The sequence below is a fragment of the Ictalurus furcatus genome, chromosome 1, assembly GCF_023375685.1.
Source record: "Ictalurus furcatus strain D&B chromosome 1, Billie_1.0, whole genome shotgun sequence".
Classification (NCBI taxonomy): Eukaryota; Metazoa; Chordata; class Actinopteri; order Siluriformes; family Ictaluridae; genus Ictalurus; species Ictalurus furcatus.
Genome location: NC_071255.1, coordinates 10,145,195 through 10,167,627, shown reverse-complemented (window position 1 = coordinate 10,167,627; position 22,433 = coordinate 10,145,195). Strand labels below are relative to the sequence as shown.

Below are 22,433 nucleotides of genomic sequence, written 5' to 3'. Positions count from 1 at the left end.
CAGTATCTCAAAATATTACAATGAAAAATTTATAATACAGTAATGTCGACCTTCTGAAAAGTATGTTAATTTATGCACTCAATACTCGGTCAGGGCTTTAATCCTTTTGCGCGAGTTGCTGCATCAATGCGGCGTGGCATGGAGGCACTCAGCCTGTGGCACTGCTGAGGTGTTCTGGAAGCCCAGGTTGCTTTGATAGCGGCCTTCAGCTCGTCTGTATTGTTGGGGCTGGTGTCTCTCATAGATTCTCTAATGGGGTTCGAGTCAGGTGAGTCGGCTGGCCAATCAAGCACAGTAATACCATGGTCAGTAAACCAGTTACTAGTAGTTTTGGCACTGTGGGCAGGTGTCAAGTCCTGCTGGAAAAGGAAATCAGCATCTGCATAAAGCTTGTCAGCAGATGGAAGCATGAAGTGCTCTAAAATCTCCTGGTAGACGCTGCATTGACTCTCGACTTGAGAAAACACAGTGGACCAACACCAGCAGATGACATGGCACCCCAAATCATCACTGACGGTGGAAACTTCACACTGGACTTCAACTAACCTGGACTCTGTGTCTCTCCACTCTTCCTCCAGACTCTGGGACCTTGATTTCCAAATGAAATGCAACATTTACTTTCATCTGAGAAGTGTGTGCACTGAACCAGACTGAGAGATTAAAGGATCGGGAAACCTTTGCAGGTGTTTTGAGTTAATTAGCTGATTAGAGCTCTTCTCAGGTCGACATTTCTGTATTATAAATTCTTTATTCTAATAGTTTTGAGGTACTGGGTTTTTCCAGTATCTCATTTCCATGAGCTGTAAGCCGTAATCATCAAGATTAAAGCAAAAAAAGGCTTGAAATATTTAACTTTATGTGTACTGAATGAAGAATATATGAAAGTTGCACTTTTTGAATTAAATTACGGGAAAAAAAAAGAACTTTTACACGATATTCTAATTTTTTGAGATGCACCTGTAATGTCCTGGAAGACTCTTTTGCACAATGGGTCTAGAGGGAGAGTTTATTAAATTAGCACCAGTTACTGCTTCCATGAGCCATTAATTAATTCATTTAAACTTACATACGGCATGCTTCTGCTTTGCATTTAACACACGTGGAGCAAAAACAAAGACTCTAAACATAAAGCACAGGCTTATGTTATGTTGCCAAGAATATAGGCCTCAATATACTTAATGTGGTATATTGAGGCCACATTTATACTCAATTATATAATTAAAACTTAATTAAACATTTTGTCAGAGAATATGTTTTGACAATTTTCCTCCCTACCAAGATTCCATACCAATAACAGCCGTAGAAACAATGTCCAAAATAAATGGAAGACAGATTTATGAGAACTATTGCTTTTTATACAAGATAAAAAAAAACTAAAAGTGAGATTTCCCACTAGATGATCTGTTACTACCTCTTTTTCCCATTGCATAATAAAGTCATGTGTCATGACTTCATAGGGTTACTTTATTCATCTCACATAATGGTTCCTGAATGAAATCTTTGTATTACTGGCATTACTGTTGTTTTAGAAGTCACTTTTTCCAAAAGCAAACATGAAATGTACACGTATTACGGCACACGATGTGATGATTAGTCAGATGATTTACACAAGTATTTCCATTCTTGTTGTACCGTTACCATAATGATGTCATCATGAATGCAATTGTGATTTTACCCATGAAGGTTTTAACTATGTGAATGATTAACCTTTGTATGGATGAGTAATAAATACTGAGTTAGTAGTATTGTAAAACACTATGTATACAGTGGTACTTGAAAGTTTGTGAAACCATTAGAATTTTCTATACATCAGTTTCACTATCACTATATCAGCTTCATTATATAATAAATGACATGGCTTTTTTTGGTTGAATCTACCTTTTCCAGTTATTATAAGTTGTTCAGTGTCCAGTGATGGAAAGTGATTTAACATATTTGCAGGGCAACCGGAAAAAAAGGCTCCTGTGGTAAATAGGGTAATGTCTGACAGGAAAGTCTATATTTCTTAGAAAAGAAAACAGGGGGTGGAAATCAGAGTAGCTGGCTTTCAATGTTCAATTTGTTACAATTCATATTTCTATGGGAGCCTATGTAACCAAAAAAAAAATAATTAAAAACCACAAACCAAATTAGGGATGCAAATTATGACTAGAAGGCAGTAACTAAGCAAGTGTGACTTGTATGATTACTATCTTGAAAAGTAAGTACTGATTTTTATTAGAAGATTACCGATTTGATTTAGTGTACATAGACCCAGCTCTGAGCGTTGACATGATAGCATTGTGAATAATTTATTTATTAGATATTTCTATTGATAGTGACTTCAAAGCACTTCTGTAAGTTGCTCTGGATAAGGGCATCTGCCAAATGCCATAAATGTGTCATGCCTAGTGTGCCATTAACGGGATTAAAATGGTTTGCCTAGAGTGTCATTAACAGGATTATCAGTTTGTTAAACAAATATTATATTAAGATAAATGTAGACCAAGATAGTACAAGTAAATGAATTATGATGACCCAGTGCCAGCCCTTTTCACTGTGGATTGATGGTAATGAACTCATATTAATATGACTATCACAAATTAACTTTGATTAGACCACATCTTTGATAGCCTATGTTACGGACCAGCGTCTAATTTATCAACTTATGCATGGTTTTGTGCGTGCATGGTGCAAGACAAATTTCTATGCAGAGAATGTGATTTACCAAGTATTTTTTGCAGGACCTTCTAGTGGTAGAAAAATGTAAACCTTAATTGTGGCCCCCAATGCAATTTCCATTAACTTTGCCATTAATTAACATTAACTTTTGTACTTTCTTTGGTTTGGTTGTTTTGTACACTGGAAAAACCGGTTCATTAACTTTACTTGATTTAGATTTGAACATTGGTTCCATGTGAATGAATGGCTTTGCATTAAGTCTGTTTTTGTACAACCAACATGTTATAATAGAAGAACCATAATAGCAGATAATGGGCTCTTTACTCATCCACTAATACACACACACACCCACACCCACACACACACACACGCACACACACACATACAAAGATGCAGCTCTCCCAAATTCAGTACAATTTATAGCTGCTGCAACACTGAGGATGAGGACTTCATCCTAACAATTTGGATTTTATGGAAGCTTTCTAAATATAAACACAAACAGTAAAATTTTTTCTACTTGTTGTTATATCTGGGTTATATCAATCAATGAATCACTTGCACTCTTGACACAACAGCTGAAAAGCAACAGTTAAGAATCACCAGATCTCAAACAACCATTCAGAGATGAGGGAGCTCTGCATGAGCTCACCGGCATGAGTCACCCTCACAAGTCATGGCACAGTATAGGAACAGTGTAAAAAACCACACTGTAAAAAATTTTTGGTTTACTCAACTTAATATATTAAGTGGCCTTTTTCCATTTGTTTTTTTTTTTTTTTTGAGTTTTGTGAACTTCAATAGAAAAGTTCACTTAACAAATAAAAAAGTAATTGTAACTTATAAAATGTAGTTAGGAAAACTTAAGTTAAGTCATCTCAACTTCTTAATTCAACTGCAATCTAAGTTGGCTCAACTAGCATTTAAGTTAGATGTACTCCATATTAGTACATTAAATAAATAAAACTATCCAAAATGAGAATAAAAGTATAAAATTAACAAAAAACACAGCATTATCACACTTCAAAGGCTCAGTACATTTATTGTCTACAAACACTCAGTATAAGCCTTGTACACAAGTTGACCAATAAAATATTGCTGAAGCACACAAACGAATGTATAATTATGATCAGAAGCCGTTAAAAGTTTTAGTTCACCCAAAAAATGAAAATTTACTGATAATTTACCCCAGGTTATCCATGATTCGTATGCCTGTGTCTTCAGCCATAAAATGTAAATGAATGGGTGCCAGAACTTTCAGTCCAAACAGCAGATAAAGGCTGCATCAAAGTATTCCATGCAATTCTACCATGTAAATTAATGTGTTCTGAAGACAAACGTTAGATCTATGTAAAACAATCGAAAAATATCCATCCATCTTCTACCGCTTACTCCTTTTCAGGGTCACGGGGAACCTGGAGCCTATCCCAGGGAGCATGGGGCACAAGGCGGGGTACACCCTGGACAGGGTGCCAGTCCAGCGCAGGGCACCATCACATACACACTCACACACATACACATTCATTCACTACAGACACTTTAGACATGCCAATCAGCCTACCATGCATGTCTTTGGACTGGGGGAGGAAACCCCCACTGCATGGGGAGAACATGCAAACTCCGCACACACATGGCCCCAGCGGGAATCGAACCCCGGACCCTGGAGGTGTGAGGCGAACATGCTAACCACTAAGCTTTTAGTTTTCTATTTTACTAGGCCTACTTCCTATATTCTTATAGCTTATTCGTTTGCTGACCTTTCTGAAATATGTCGGCCTGTAATCTCTCAGGCATCTTTTAGTTTTAATATGGTCTGCTAGACCGATAATTAAAAGCTTCTCGGGAAGAATGACGAGCTAATTATACTGTCCGGTTAAATAAACCACGGCCATAAATCAGAGCCCAAAGGCTGTATCTATATGAAGTATATACTAATATGTTATTAATGTGGTGGCATGACAGCGATAGGCTTTATATATAGGCTATAAATAATTGCACAATGAGACACAAGCCACACCAGGGAAATGTAGGAATATTGCGAATGAATAGTATTCAGTATGAATTACAAAAATAGATCTATTTCTGAAAAATAGATCTTGAGGCCCCAGGGGGCCTCAACAAATTGGTCGGAGCCACCAAGCCCATCCCTCCCACTAGTGTGTTTTCTCTTTCTCACTCTCAATCACACACACACACAAAGGCAATTACTAATGTAATGTAATGTAAAGATGTAAGATGTAATTATTAATAAAGAAAAAAAGGGGGATATATTCAGAAGTCTGTATTTTGAATGTGTTTTAAAGACATCTTGCAAAAGGGGAGCCTCGGTCAAATGTTAATGCCATTTGGGGGGCCTTGCCCTGGAAAGGTTTGGGAACCCCTGACATAGACAATGGCAAAGGAAGACAAACGTAAGACAAGGAGTGCAGTGCAAACTAGGAATGCAGTGTGGCTATAGGTCTATACGCATAGGTGCTCGCTAACATGACGTGTTTCGGGTGCAGGTGGTCACGTGACTGTGATGCAGCGAGGTGCAGTGGCTGAGTGGAACTGTAGTACGGAGTTCCTTCTCTGATATACATGACAGGTCATACAAGATAGGCCTAATTATGGGATTTTAAAAAGGACAACAACCACTAAACAAATGTGTAATAATAATAATATTATTATTATTATTATTATTATTATTAAGTGTTAATTCAATTAAATTTTACAATGGACATTGTCTCAGAGCAGCTTTACAGAAACATATAAACACAGGATACAGATTTTAAGTGTGTTAATTTATCCCTATTGAGCAAGCCAGGGTGACGGGGCAAGGAAAAACGCCCTGTTATTATTATTATTATTATTATTATTATTATTATTATTATTATTAGTGGTAGTAGTAGTAGTAGTAGTAGTAGTAGTAGTAGCCTAGTAGTATTGTTGTTGTTATTATTATTATTATTATTATTATTATTATTATTATTATTAGTGGTAGTAGTAGTAGTAGTAGTAGTAGTAGCCTAGTAGTATTGTTGTTGTTATTATTATTATTATTATTATTATTATTATTATTAGTGGTAGTAGTAGTAGTAGTAGTAGTAGTAGTAGCCTAGTAGTATTGTTGTTGTTATTATTATTATTATTATTATTATTATTATTATTATTATTATTAGTGGTAGTAGTAGTAGTAGTAGTAGTAGTAGTAGTAGTAGCCTAGTAGTATTGTTGTTGTTATTATTATTATTATTATTATTATTATTGTTAGTGGTAGTAGTAGTAGTAGTAGTAGTAGTAGTAGTAGTAGCCTAGTAGTATTGTTGTTGTTATTATTATTATTATTATTATTATTATTATTAGTGGTAGTAGTAGTAGTAGTAGTAGTAGTAGTAGCCTAGTAGTATTGTTGTTGTTATTATTATTATTATTATTATTATTATTATTATTATTAGTGGTAGTAGTAGTAGTAGTAGTAGTAGTAGTAGTAGTAGCCTAGTAGTATTGTTGTTGTTATTATTATTATTATTATTATTGTCGTCATTATCATTATTATTATTAACTATTCTTCTTATTATTATGACAAAGAAGTAAATATGTTTTTCCGTTAATTTTTTTATTCAGCTCTTTTACTTTGTGAATAAATTAGTGTGTGGGTATCTCACCATTATGTCACCATCTCCATGACCTACTTAAGCAGTATCTTAGAGATTTGCTCATCTTCCTCCCGCTTTGCACAAGATTTGAATTTCATCAACCGTTTTCTGATCACTTTCAGTTTCATTTTTTCATCACGTCTGCACGACTCTTAAACGACTTTATTGTCAGCTACGCTAATCTTGTAGCTCTAGAGCAAATAATAATACAAGTGAAAACATAAAAAAGCTTAAACAGACTGGACGCTGAATACATCTTGGTGTATGGACATTATTTGAGGTAAGAGAAGATCATTCATTTCCTTACTAATCCTTGTGATCTTCGGGCTGAGTTTTACACCGGCTTTAAGGAGATTTCTTTGTGACTGGGAGCTCAGATCGTGAAGAAATAATAACGTAGTAGAGATTTTACTTTTTGAAAAAAAAAAAAATAAAGTAGGTTGAATTATGGTGCTCAGCGCTGTAGTCGGTAGTCTGTGTTTTTTCATTCATTCTCATTCATTCATTTTAACGGAAGTTGCAATAGAAGGGCAATGATTTTTTTTTTTAACTTCCTGTTAAAAAAAACAAACAAACAAAAAAAACTAGGCGCTTTGTTTTATTAGTTTCTTCAACACTTCTGTTTGAATTTTTTTTTTTTTTTTGCATAGATCATAGTCTAAAGAGACACATCCGTCTTTCTGAATAAATAATGAACGCTATAACTAAGCTTTAGGAGCAGGTTTGTCAGAAGAAGAGAACGGAGGCGAGAGCAATTACACAGGGTTTATTTATCTGTTTATTTATGGGTTTATTTACACAGGGTTTATTTATATAAAAATTAAATATGCGCCTTTTTGTTTTTAATTAATCAGTAAAGGAGTGCAAACTGGAACAGTAACATCCTCTGATGCTGAGCACAAAAACAAGGTGTTTAAATGTCTATGTAAATAAGTTCCAGTTTACTTAAGCATGATATGAGTAAATCATAAGGGAATATAATGAACTTTGCATATCATTGTAGCAACCAAACTCATGCAATTATGTACACCATGAATAACAGTCCAGCTAAAGCCCCTATTTAGGACAAGAGTCTATAGCCTCTTATTTTCGTTAGAAGAAAATAGATTTGGACAGAGTAAGAGGTACAATATATGAAGCACCGACGGACACAGAAAGAGTTTCATACATTCTGCCTCACAAGTCGCATCTTCTTCCAAATCTAAACTATTAGGGTATTATATCGACTAATCAACATGTCTATTAGCAAAAGAAAATGAGAGAAAAACGAAAATAATCTTACCGAACATGTTGACCACGGCAGAACAGGTTATTTATTTTAAATCTGCGCAACGACGTGAGAGAACCTGGAGCTTGTGAGTGCTCGGGGGGAGAGGGGGGTCTGGGGGGGCGGGGTATTGAAATGTCCCTGACCAGGAAGTAGTGATTTTAATGGCGCGAATTTTGAAGAGTGTTCTGGATGCGGTTCTCTGTATAGTTACAGTGTGTGTACTTGTAGAGGAAATGACTTCCTTACTTACTTAGTCAGTATATTAGTTCGTAATTTATATTTTAAATTACGTTTGGACAGAGTCTTGACTATCTGTCTACTGTCTATGACTATCACGTCATCCCTCTTCCTGCTCAGATGGACACTCGAGCTGTCAATCCAAATCTCACTCGCCAATGAGAGTAGATTGCTATTAAGCTCCGCCCACAATATATGACGTCTTTTGCCATGCTTGAAAGAGGAAACTTGAACGAAAGGTTTCAAACGGAAAGCATAAATGAAAACTCAGGCAGCACATTCATAAACCATGATGAGCAAAAACGACGATTAGAAAACTGTTAACAAAGAAAAACTATTTATTTGAACACCATATGTTAAATTTTTTTGCCACTCAGTTAACTGTTTTCAGTTTTAATTTGCTTTTCTTATTTCTGTGTTTTTGTTCGTTTCAGTTACCCTGCATTCAATAGCCTACTTTTGGCACAAATTTAACTCAATACAGTTGCTGGTATTAAAGTACATACATAATATGCGTACCTGTATAATAGCTAGCCTATATCTGATGGCTACACACAAACACAAACATTATTATTATTAGTAGTAGTAGTATTTATACTACTACTACTACTACTACTAATACTACTACTAATAATAATACTCATAATAACAACAACAATAATAATAATAATAATAATTCCGTGAACACCTAACCAACTCATAATAAATAAATAAATAGATAAATAAATAAATAAAATAAAAAATTGCCCTTACACCTCTACTCTGCGCACTTTGCTTCTTCTGGAACTCAATTAATGGATCTTGTATGGTAGCACTACTTGTATTGTTCTCTGCTTGATATATCGCTTTGCTTGTATTTCCTCATTTGTAAGTCGCTTTGGATAAAAGCGTCTGCTAAATGAATAAATGTAAATGTATTATGCTATTATTACCACCTAAACATTGGCGGAAATAATCTGCTTTTCCTTTGAAAAGACTAACCGATTGTGCCTCCGTATAGTCAGTAACGTCCAATACTCCTGGAGTCCTTTACGAAGGTGTTTTAGCTTATTTTGTAAGTTTTTAAGTAGTTCTTTGTTGACTGCAGCTGGAAAAAAACCCCAAACACCTGGCTGAAAAAAACATCGCCAGTCGAAAACCTAACCATCGATTTACACACATTTTCTCGTTATTATACCATAAGCAACATAAAACCAAAACTTATTGAAAAAATAATTATAATGAAAATTATAATAACTGTATAAACTAATAATGAATCGTTATTAAAATGAATAGTATTTATGAAAACAAGATTTGCAGTCGTTATAAACCTTTCGCATATAAATAGCCACACAATGAACCTTTCCTGCATGAATCCAGAAGCACGGCAAACTGCAGCACAAAGAAAACTTCTCAAAGGAAGAACTATCCGAAATGTTGGAAGAAATGAAACCAAAAACAAAACAAACAAAGACGGAATAATTTCCAAATCTTTATCAAAGCAATTCAACAAATGTCTTTAAAAGATTTGGCACTAAGATCAGGAAAAAAATGGTATAACTTCTCAAGTCTGGCAAAAAGAAGAGCTGAGGAGAGAGATGGCTAAGACTGGTGGCAGTTACACCAGCCCTCACTCCAGAAGAGGAAAAAGGACGGGAAATACTAGACCCAACAGCAGCTGAGTGGATATCTGGAGGAGTAGATGTATGCTTAAAAGAGTTCCCATCTCTCCCACCACAAGCTAAATCCCCTGTGCACCCTTCACCCTGCACCAGTTCTGGATCAGCTCCTGGGCCTTCCTCGACAGGGCCCAGTCAGAGGGCTCCACCCGAACAGGCAACACCAAACAAATTCCTGTGGGTGTAGTAATGTAGACAGCCAATACGATTCCATCAAGTCTATTTTAAACCCTGGAATGAAACGAAACTCAGGTTTGAACCAAAGACTTTCACGCTGGGAAGTTAGGCCATGACACGACGCACTACTGCACTATTACAGGCATTAAGATCATTTAAACACACTGACACAATTCAAGCTAGTAGATTTGATTTTTTGTTGGCATTAAATGTACTGTAAGCAATGCAATTACGTTTTAGTAAATGTATATTTATTTTCATGTTTTTGTATACAAACCAGCACACACACAAGCACGCGCACACGCACGCGCTAAATCTGTGATCGCAGTACGAAGGAAACGCCACGTTAACCCCGACTGGTGTTTCATCCAACAGAAAAGTTGTAACCCTTTGGTTTAAACAGTAACTCACTAAATTTATGGTTCGCTCACCCGTCCTTTTGTGTGATTTGTATTTGATTGAAAAATATGTGCTTATCAATTTTTTGTTTCTCTTCCAAAGGCATTTTGAAGAAAAACAAAATCTATAACCCCCCCCCCCTCCCCCCCAAAAAAACACATTGTTGTCTATTATGTAGCTACTCATTCCCTAGGCATAGCTTTGGCTATATATTATTTTAATCTTTGTAGCTTTAACATGAAGTGAAATGAAGAGTAAACAAAAAAAAACGTTCTCAAAATATATTATTTAGCACCTGAAAAGGCCAAAATCTGGAGCCAAATTATTGACCAGGTGAGTTAGCTGTGAATGAAGTAAACTGAAAAGGAAATGGTTTGAAAATGCATATAACATACATAATTTCCCCGGGGGGACGGGGTGAGGACAGAACACACCAATGACCACATACACATAAGAGTTTGTGGCAGTGCAGGATGATGTTCCTGGAAGCGGGTGTAGTTGCAAATGCTTCAGATTAGATCGTCTAAAAACAAGATGTCTCTATCCAATTTAAGCATACATTTGTATGTATATTTATATATAATCTGGCTCTTGGTGTCCAATAATAATTTTATTTCCAATAATTGCTAATTTGTAATGAAGAACGTAAGCGGATATTTTGAGTGCAATTTTTTTTTTTTTTTTTACTCCTGACCTTCTTGATAAATAACCAGTAGATAATCATCCAGATGTGTTGTAAGATCTGCCCATATGTGTTAAATTGAACACAGTGTCTGAACCGCCAGTGATAGGCCTACCTGATGGAGCACAGTAGGCAAATAACTTCGCAAGGGACCTCTCGCACCCTTAGCGAGAATCATACCCCTAGACCAACGAGCCAAGGCGCTCATACATGGACCACCCTGGTCACACAAAGAGCCAGACTATTATATTATATAGTTAATTATTATTTCGTTTATTATTTTATATATATAATAAACAAAATAATAATGATAATTATCAACTATTTTGCATACTACTACTTCAAATAATATATTTAGAAATAATAAATAAATAAATAAATACATACATACATCCATAATCATGTTATATTACAGTTACAGATTGAAGTTTGATCTTTGTTAGAATCGTGATATAAACACTATTTTTGAAGGATTATACACTACGTTTGAGGAAACACTGCATTTATATAAGTCTGGGGTCTTTATAAGTCGTGCTTATGTATATTTTTGTGTGTAAATGCACGTTTCTGCGCCTGAGATGTGGTTTATCAAGTTCAAGTTCAGTTTCGTTTGCCCAGAGAGCTGGCATTTCCCAATGACAACTCTTACACACATTCATATCGTGGAATGCGTTATATTTCCACGTACGGCGGCGGAAAATAAAACTATAATGAGGGATTTTCATATTAATTTCACGCTATCACAGGTTTTCTCAATGTAAATTTGGGCAATATATAGCACACATGTAGTCATGAAATCTAAACAATAACAACAACAACAACAACAAACCTACTTAAGCTAAAACTAAAATCAGCTTCATGCAACAATTTGTCAGTCGTGCAGGATTATGTGGCCGTTCAGAAGCAGAGTAATGTAGGCTGTGTGGGATTTAACTCTGTACAGCTGTGTGCACACACACGTAGTATATACTTTGATAATTGACCCCTGGTTTGATTTGATCCCACATGGTCACTTGAGATTTACTTTTCTCCACTATTGTATTACCCCCCCCCCCCCCCCCCCATATATTAATTAGGGTACAAGTGAGAGATGGTAAATAAAATGAAATGTAATGACACAGTAATGTCTGGACAAATGTATGCTTACATTGGATAGAGACATCTTGTTTTTAGACTGATGATCTAATCTGAAGTATTTTTGCATTTAACAAAAGACATTGATGTGGCTTCTCTTAGCCTGGTAATCCCCCAGAGTTACACCGGCTTCCAGGAACATCGACCTGCACTGCCACAAACTCTTATGTGTATGTGGTTGTTGGTGTGTCTTGTCCTTGCCCCGTCCCCCTGGGGAAATTGTGTGTGTTGCATTTTCTGTTGTATGCATTTCCTTTTCAGTTTACTTAATTCACAGCTAATTCACCTTGTCAATAATTTGGCTCCAGATTTTGGCCTTTTCAGGTGCTAAATAATATATTTAGATAATGTATTTTTGCTGTTTACTCTTCATTTCAGCTCTGTGAGCATGCAGTTTACAGAGTTTTGTGGGTGTCCTCGTAATTTGTGGGCAAATTGCATTCATATACATGCGAGTGCAAAGAAAATCAGTGTTTCTGAATTTTTTTGTTTGGCACAGATTAGACATTAGACAACTTTACTGAAACACTGATAAATAAGGGCCCGTTGTTAGCTGGCTAGCTAATTCAGCCTTGGTACCTGATAATAGGATTATAAATCATTACTTTTCTACAATTTTATACTATAAAGTACTATATGCAAATTATTTTGCAATAACAACAAGGTTATCTGGTTTTCCCCCTAAAACATGCCAGTAGATATTTTTTTACATTGACTCAGACATACAATGTTCATTCTGCTTCAAACTTCACAAGTCTGATAAAAATCCCAGCCGGAAGACAACTACAAGCCAATGTCCAGTTATAGTCATAACTCCACCTGCTGCCAACATGAACTGTCAAAACATGAACTGCCTTCCCTTACTCTGGTAATCCCCATTCCAAGGTATTTTTATATGTCATGATTAGCCTTATAACACCATTCTTAGGTGTTACAACTTCTGTACTGCCATCACATTGATTGCAGTAAAGGTGTTTTAAGTATTGTGCAGCAAAATATAAAGAAATAATAACAGTGTGGCATAGTTTTTAGTCTTTAAAGAGATGGTAAAAAAAAAAAAAAAACTACTTCTAAAACATGTATAAAAATAATACAAACATATTTTACACCAATGATCTAACCAAACATTTTAGATAAACACTGAATTATTATGTGTAACAGTGAGGGCTCAGGCACAGAGTAAGGGTTCATTTGTGGAGAGTTTATTAAACAGCAACAGTCAAAAAAGAGTCCAGGGTCGCTATCAGAATGGCGAGCAGGAACGAGGCCGACAAATCTGTAGGTGCGTCCCAAATCGGACACTTTTGTAATATAAATAGTGTAATTGGTGTGTTCACGCTGAGTTCTTCAAGTTCCTGGATGATGCACTCATTCAACCGAAAAAAACGAAGTGTGGAATGATGGACAATTCATGCACTCAATAGTCACAGCTTTCCTTATGTAGCGGATGGGGAGGGTCTTTATCAGGCACAGATGCTGAACGTAAAAAAAAGATGTTTACATTGCCAGCAGCCATAGTCAAAACCATAGCTTAATATGTTGATTTTAAATTGTGCAAGCAAAATTCGCCTGCGGAGACAATTATGCCTCTGTCTAATGGTGACTGAGGTCTTGTTGGGCATACAAGGAAACATTAACATAAACAGTAAAATGTAGCAATTCATTTTTGTTATCTTTTGGGCCATTTCGCTAATGCTAGCGCCATCGCATTAGGTGCGTTTGACATAATTTGCCCTCGACCAGGAAACAGCATATACCTCCGAATAGTACAATACCGAAAGTGAGCCATTTGAGATGATCCCACCCTTCTGAAATTCATACACTAGATGCCAGTGTATAGTGCATAGTATAAGTGTACAGTGTATAGTATGTCTTTTGGGAAACAACTCGTGTCATGACCCCCAGGGGCAATTCCACCTTGGACCACCCCGTTCCCCGTGTAGAACTTCTTCCTCTGTTGTCTCCCTCCAAAGCTAAGCATTGTTAAAAAACCCATGTGCTTTTAAAGTGAACAATATGAGAATAACCATCAAAGAGTTTCAAAACTCAGGTAAAGGCTGGCCCCTGGTGGTATGTATGGGAGTATACAGATTGTGTATTACAATATCTCAAAAATGGAAATTAAATTATAAGAAACATGGAGACCTAGTAGTTGAGTTTATGGTAGAGCAGTAGACATCATGTATATAGAATATACATGTAATCATTTTGGCTATACAATCCATCTCAATGCATTAAATTATGTGCTGGCCAAATCAGAGGTTCTCAACTGTCAAGTAATCCACGTAATGGAGTTTAGGATGGATGCAAATGCACAGGGTACGAATGCTTGGTATGGTGAAACACACAAATTTCGCAAAGTGATGGTGTTCAAAAAAGTCTCTTATATGGCTGAGTGAGTGAGTGTGAGATTGGCAAAAGGTGTGTGTGATTAGAATTCCAGAGAAGGTGAAGGTGTGTGTGTGTGGGAAGTGTAGTCCATGGCGGCCATGTTTGTAGGCTGCAGTGCAGGATGGGAAATGTAGTCACTGGTTTGCTGTTATATATATATATATATATATATATATAATATAATATATATATATATATATGTAATCTGGGCTGATTGGCATGTCTAAAGTGTCCGCAGTGCATGAATGGGTGTGTGAGTGTGTATGTGATTGTGCCCTGTGATGGATTGGCACCCTGTCCAGGGTGTAACCCGCCTTGTGCCCGATGCTCCGTGGGATAGGCTCTGGTTTCCCCGTGACCCTGAAGAAAGGATAAGCGGTATAGAAGATGGATGGATGGATGTTCTTTTAAAAAAAAATATTATGATCCAAAGAGTAATAACAGTAACGCGCAGCTTTATTAGAGTGTTTTCTTTAGGAGGTGATCTTTGGCTGAGGTCACATCTGCACCAGGCGTCTCACATATCTCTGTGCACAACATGAAACATTGAAAGCTGTCAGAAAACTCACTTTATCAAATTCTATTGTAGACAAATGGCTGAATATTTAAGGAATGAAACTGAATTAAGTGACTCTTACTCTTGATGTCAGATTCTCTTCTACAACATAAAGATGAGGTTACAAAAGAGAACAACAAATATGACCCCAACAACACCATCAGCATGTCCACTGTTCCGGGGGGACGGCACTGCAGGAGTGATCATAAACATATATCTATTTGGTTACCTTTGTTTCATCTAACCTTCTTACATGCGCACTAAGTCCTCTTAAAGAATCAACAACAAGCAAAATAAATTACTGCTCACATTTTATGTTCATGGGTTGCAGAAAATGAAATCCTGACCAGGTAATGAGGCCAGGACTTCTGAATTCTCAGACTTTTTAGTAAAACAGAATATTGGAGATTTTATTATTGCCAAGCCTTCATAGAAAAAAAATACTCACCATTTGTAGTTGGGGTTGTGAGGCAGGCTGAAAGGCAGAAAAGTAACACTAAGTGTTGTAAGACACATATGTATATGCACTGACCTAATAGACCAATTACACAAAGATGCACCTAACATAGACTAAGCCTGTGTCTTTATTATAACTGGTTGTTTGTTTAATAAGATTTAAAACGCTTTACAGAACAGCTAGGTCTACTTAAGAAATAATGTTCACCATAAAAATATAACATTTTCCATGTTTTACATGATGTAAATTAAATAAGATTTTAGCTGCAGTGAGCAAATTTGTGTTATTGTAACTGTCAGTGATGACTGAATCTATATTTGAGTCTCAAACTTAATTTCTTCCTCGGCCACATTAGTATTTTTGTTAGCTTTAACTTGTAACATAGAGTATAAAGTATAGAGTATAACACAGTAGCAGTTTGAATGCTACACTACAGGTGCATTGTGTATTCTATTTATTACTGCTCTAGTCAGAATCATTTCAGTAATCGATACTACTGGGTTTTGATATTGCTTTTTTCAAAGTTCGTGCGGCTGAATGAAATGAGGCAGTGGACCGTATTAACTTTTCGCCAAATCCTTTTTTATTTCAAGTTCTGCACCATTTGGTCTATGTTATACAATAATGTAAGTAATTAATTTCTATTTAGGACCAAGAGAAAGATTTTAGTCTTGCACTTACAAGGGCAGTTGATGATTTTCTGTGGAAATGAAAACAGACAGACAAATCTTAGGCTTACGATTACAAATGAATGCAAGCAGGGATTTTTGGATTAGATTCATTTTGCCATCAGAAACACACTGTTCTGTACACACTCACTGTAAATGTCTATATAAATGAGTTCCAGTTTACGTGAACATGATCTGAGCAGAGCATAAGGAAAGATAATGTGCTCTGCATGGCACTGTAGCAGCTAAACCCATACAGTGATAGCTTAGCTCTGCCTCCCCTTGGCTAGCGACACCAAACTAGTCCAGTAAGAAAAGTTTTATATTTTATCGATCTGGTAGTTGTATAAACAGTGACAACACCCAAGGCAAGTTTAATGATAAATCCAACTTTTCCTGATCATGTCATACATTGACGCGCTAAAATTACTGGAAGAACTACGAGTTTCACTTTGTAGTGTGTTTTTGTAGGCTTGATAGGTTTTCACTTTCATAAGCAGCTACAGGAAATGCTGGGCAGAGGGTGTTGCTGCTAAATGAGGATCTAAAATTTTACTAAATTAATTTATTCATACGTTAATTTTTCCAGCCTGCACTGTTAATGATTAACCAATGTGCTCAATAAAGACCTGAAAAGTGCTGTGTGTATGTTATTAGTTTAGTCAGATTGCGTTTGGCTATAATTGTGACATAGATGAAGATCCGATCACTTTTTACGAATAACCAATGCAAAAACACTGGTAACTCGGTTTACGATTTACAAACGTTTTCTTGCAACTGTAGTGTATATATGATAAAAAAATAAATGTCAGTACTCACCCCGTCACAGACATTTTTGTATGTAACATTGTCATTACAGGTTTTAAAAGTGATGCTACGACGATCTTTGCTGTGAACCATCGTGTCATTAAAATTATCTTCATTGGCCACCACAGTATTCTGAAAAACACAGTTACACACATGTAAAACATTAGAGTTGTCATTTTTATCCTTTCAGCTATAATTAAAGCTCTAAAACTTGTGACCTAAGACTATATCATCCCAGAACATATACAGTGATTCATTGTGTACACAAGTTCGTAATGCATCAAGTGGAAGGCCAAACAATCCATTAGTGTTCCGGTTTTTATTACAATTTGCAGTTCAGCTAACATATACATATTGTCATAAAAGGGAGCTTCGGTATATTATTACAACTAGCTACAATGTAAATATAGATATAGAATTAATATATTATTAGTTACTAGCTAATTAGTGAATCGAGATGTTTGGTTAACCGTTGTAGAAGTTGGTCCGAGGAGGTAGTTACATTTTGAACACCATCAGATTTCATTTAGATTAAGATATAGAAGTCTACCACCAGCTTAAATCAATTGTGGCACAATAACTCGGAGGAACTATTTTCATAAATAAATGTGAAAACAGATAATCAGTCATGTCACATGTCGAGGTTCCGACATAAGAGACACTGACAAGAACACAATCACAGACATAAAGGAGAATATTTCACAAATTGTTTATACTCACATTAACACACCAATTGTATTCATTACAGGAAGCTACGTCCTCAAGTAGATGAAACGTCATGCCATTCGGATCAGACTTAGCAGAACAGTCATTGCCTTCGACTTTGTGTAGCCACAGAAAGTAGATACAGATGACTGTATAACAGTAAATAAAGAAAAATGTCAAACATATTTGTTATGACATTTAAACAATATTTGAGGTGACAGAGTCATTGTATCTAACCCTAATAATGAAATGTAATTTTGTTACTCATTTTAGGCTGTTTATAGCAAAAAAAAAAAATTCAGCAGCAGAGAGCAAACTTATGTGTTATTTATACGAAACTGTGGACTTGCTTACATGGCGTTCATACAATGTTGACCAAATATTTGTTTCCTTCATTATATCTTTCACTATGTGTATACTGTATTAGGTAGTTAGAATGCAGATAAGGTAAAGGCCATTTCAGTTATTATTAGGACATCAGTAAAACACAATGGCACAATGACATAAGATAATAAGATAAGATAAGATAAGACAATATTTTATTAATCCCCAGAAGGGGGGGGGGGGGGGGGGGGGTTGGGGGTGTTTGTCAAATCGTTACTACAGTCAGATGTGTGACCTCGCGGTCTGACCGAATCGTCAAGTGCAGAGGTTTTCAACCTTTCGTAACTAAAGCTGTGAGTGCAGCGGGAAAGCAGGACCACGTACTTGCAGGACAGTAATGGCGACATGTGGAAAGGTTTTTCCAAAAAGTCGCTAGATTTGTCGATAGGCGCTTTTATTTTTGCAACAAAAAATAAGTCGCTGAAGGGGTCTGAAAAGTCGCTAATTGGCAGCACTCTGTGGTCTGCACTGACAGCTAGATAAAAGACAGACTAAGCTTCGCCTCTCCCCAGCGAAACGAAAAGACAGAGGGAGAGAGAGCGCTGGGTTTTCATTTATGTACACTCTATTTGAAGCAATCAAATACACCGAGAACCCAAATGATGCCCTGTCTGTGTTTTTTTTTTTTTTTTCTTGAAAAGAATATACGCCCCCTCCCATCTCTCCGCCCTCCGGGTTGAGAACCACTGATCTAGTGTGCGCGTTATAATGGAGGATTATAATGTTAAAAATCGGTTGAAACTGTACTTATGTATGTGGACTCCAACAGTTGGATATTTCTTTCTGAAACTGTCAAGATCTGGTTTGTGTAGTGCGAAATGAATCATACTTACAAACCACGCGCGCGCGCAAGACGTCTCCAGCGAGTGGGAACATCCCTGTTACAGTAAATATAGAGGAGAGTCAGTAGAGTCCTACTGAAAAATAAATAGACTGAACTCCTGAGTCGCTTGTACGTGTTTAGATTTTGATAACACGAACTCCTAACGCTGTTACCTTCGCGCAATAAAGCACTCAAAGCTGAACTCCGCCTCTGGGCACGTGTGTCTCAAATTCCCCCACTCGCCAAAGGAAAGTGTGGCGTGCGTGTGTATTATATCTCTCCTCCTCCACCATTCACTGCGAGTACAGCACGAGTGTCCGAATTCCTCTAGAAATCAAATGATTCTGATAAAATTCTATTCAGTTATGATTTATAATGCACTTATACATTTTTTTCTTCCGCATTCAGACCACTGCAGACTCTCGACCTCATTGTAGTGTTATAAACTAATTATTAAAACTGCACACATTCAATAACATTTAACAGTAACAGGAGGAACTCCACCGAATATAGTGAAGTAAAAGTACATTTCTGTGATTAACAATTAACTTGAGTAAGAGTAGCATATAAGTATGGCCAGTTAAACCTACTCTTAGAAGTATTGTTTTCCTCCAAAAAGTTACTCAAGTAAATGTAACAAAGTAAATGTAACAAAGTAAATGTAGCACGTTATTGCTCACCTGTTGTTTTTGGTGAGTTAACAGGTAATTAGAACCAGCTCATTTCCCCTCTACAATTCTATATTTAGCTTTAAAAGAATGCTGAGTCAACCTCACTCTGGTTATAAAACTGCTCTTTTGACAGGAACTGATGTTGTCTGTGTTGTTCATGTAGCACATCTGTTCCAGCTTCAGGATGTGTTGTCAAATCAACTTTGTAGCTTAATAACGGATTCACTGGTCTAGCTACTTAGTGTTGTTACAGCAGGGTTGCTTTATATGCTTTTGCTTGTATGGAATGAGGCAAATGAGACTGTGATCAGAATGCCTGAGAGATACATGCATGACAGCCCGATGTGCATATGTTTATTCACAGTGTAGCAATGTTCCACACGTTTCTCTTCATTCATGGCTTCAGAGGACTTGTCTGAATTCGGGCATTTCCTTTGTTAGCTTTGCACTGTTAAGGTCTTGATTAAAGTTAAAGTTTTAAGAATGGCTACTCAAGATAAACTAAAATCATTACTGCATGGCTGTCAATAATGTGAATATTGTTAACATAATACTATTTTAGAGCAGTTTTGCCATCATGTAATGCATTCACTTTAAGTTAGAAGTGCTGGAAGGACATGCACGATGTGTTTATTATGGAGAACCTGGAACCCCTACCCCCAGGTGTTTCTGTGGATAAATTCTGCTAATTAAAATAAAATTAAAATTTAGTTAAAAAAAAAAGATAATCCTACTGGATATTCCCAGATTCTTCCAGATGACTCCAAGTACCCTCTCCACAAACCCGAATAACTTCTGCCTGAAGGTGGTTTCCCTTTGATGACTTATTTGTAGATCTGCTGTTAGGTGGTCCGTGGATGAGCTCGTTGCTACAGCACCATGATACCTCAAGAATGCTGTTGGCGAGAGGTCTTTATACCTAGGGTTAGACCCTAACCCTGACACTGTTCATCCAAATCTGGAGACCACACCGTCAGAGTCACTAGGACTGGAACATGGATCCATTGGACATTGTTGATGAGCACTCTGGGATAGGGTCTCTTCACCACACCTGATGAAGGAACTGGTTGCTCCGGCACTCTTGCATCTTTACTGCTGTCAGGAGGGCCGCCATCATAATTACAAATATTCACATAGGCTACATTTTCATGCCAATTTAGACAAATTTAGAGTCGTGAATCCACATAGTGTGCAGTGTTTTAATTTCACTGCAAGTTATATGTTGTATATAATTGTGACAAATAAAAAATTGTGAATCTTGACATTTATTGGGAGGACACTGGAGAACTCTCAACAGCACAAGGAGAACATAATTTATAGCAGCTGAATTTAGACAATCAGCATGCTGTTGTTTTTCATATTGTTTTTCACTTTTGGAGATGACCATATTTTAAATACTATAACACATTTGATTGATATACTGTATGTCCAAACAAGACACCAATACAGTTCAGGAAAATCTATAGTCAGAACTATACATAGTAGCATTTTTTTTTTTTCATTTCCCAGGTTTTCCCAGGCTCTCTCACTTTTAATAAATGTGAACTGTCCTGTAGACTCCATTGAAAGAATAAGCTATAAACAAATACATACAATTAATTTACTCCCACACTTTCCTGTACTGTCTATGATCTCCCCCTACTTGTGGCCAAAAAAAAAAAAACACCCTGATGCAAGACCTGGGGAAGATTTCATCATACTACAGTATGAATGGTCATTACAATGGGTACATTGTGACCCATTAACACAATCTGACAGAGTTTTTCTTTCTTTTTTTTTTTTTTTTTTTACACATGGTTTCTGTCAGGACAATAAATAACCAACTGGAATAATTATACATGCGCATTCATTCTGCAAAAGCAAAAGTGATCACTGCTACATCACAATCACTTCTCCTTACCAATACAACAAAAACAGGAAAGCAATTCAGCTGCCATAAACACAATACTGTGACTCATCTGCACGTCCCTAGGCCATTTCTAGTTATGGAAATAACTTCCGATGGACTACGTGACTGGATTTGCTGATATTTGTATTTCACTCTAGTTAAACACAGCTTAAATTTCTCTCAGTTATTTGTCTCAAAAACTTACAGATACTAATGTTCAATTCACTTCACTATACTGTATATATTATGCATTATTAATACATAAACATGTCCAGTTAAATTCATTCACTTCTCACAGACAGTGTGTGATGTTATATGTAATTCTGGAATGTACATACGAAACAGCATGTACATTTGGCTGTTTTATTGTAATGAGAGATTTGATGATAAACTGTGTTTCAGGGGGTTTTAGGAATGTGAATAATTTCCACTGACAGTTATTAAGGATAGGATTAGGTTTATGAAATGATTATGATTACAGCTAAGCATTTACAAAGACTTATTGACTAACATAAAAATGACACTTTTGATCACAGAGTATGCTTTTTGTGTCAACCTTTCTATATTTGAGGAACACTTAATTAGAAATTAATTAATGACTTTAGATATTAGATTAGATATTTGATCCATACATTTAATAATAAATAAAAAAAAAGCTGATTTTGTTCATCATGAAAACACAATTGTACAATTGTAACACTGTCCAAAAGTATATATGAAACAAAGCCCGAATGCTATAGTGGTAGCCTCATGCCAGATGTAATGGGACACATGTCTTCCAAAAAGTTCCATTTTTGACTCCTCAGTCCATCAACCCAAAAGGCTTGGAGGCCATCCAGGTATTTTTTGGAAGATGTGAGATGAGCCTTTACGTTCCTCTTGAATAGCACTGATTTTCTCATTGCAGCTCCCCCATGGATACCATTTTGGCCAGTTTCTAATGGTGGATATTCATGAAGATGGCTTACATATACAAATAAAGAAAATAAATGATAATGAAAATGAATGAATACATCAAAGATGAAAACAAACCTGCTTCCCTTCCTCCCAATCTAACCCAAAACCACAAACACCACACGCAACAAAAATGGCAGCCAAGCCCTACATCTAGTGTATAAATGTATACTGAAGAAATGTATACACATATCAGAACCGAAGCGCGGTCATATACCAAATATCAATCCCAAATATCACATCACAGAGCACAAGACACATTGAATGGGCATAAAA

General features: G+C 36.3%; 1 protein-coding gene across 1 annotated transcript in view; it reads left to right on the top strand.

The window, feature by feature from the left end:
- Positions 1-6,555: 6,555 nt before the first annotated feature.
- LOC128607439 (uncharacterized) overlaps positions 6,556-22,433 on the top strand; it is a 57,841-nt gene continuing 41,963 nt past the window's right edge. Inside the window, exon 1 of the mRNA XM_053624301.1 lies at positions 6,556-6,576. The gene's annotated coding sequence lies outside the window, so the exon portion shown is untranslated. The remainder of the gene's footprint in view (positions 6,577-22,433) is intronic.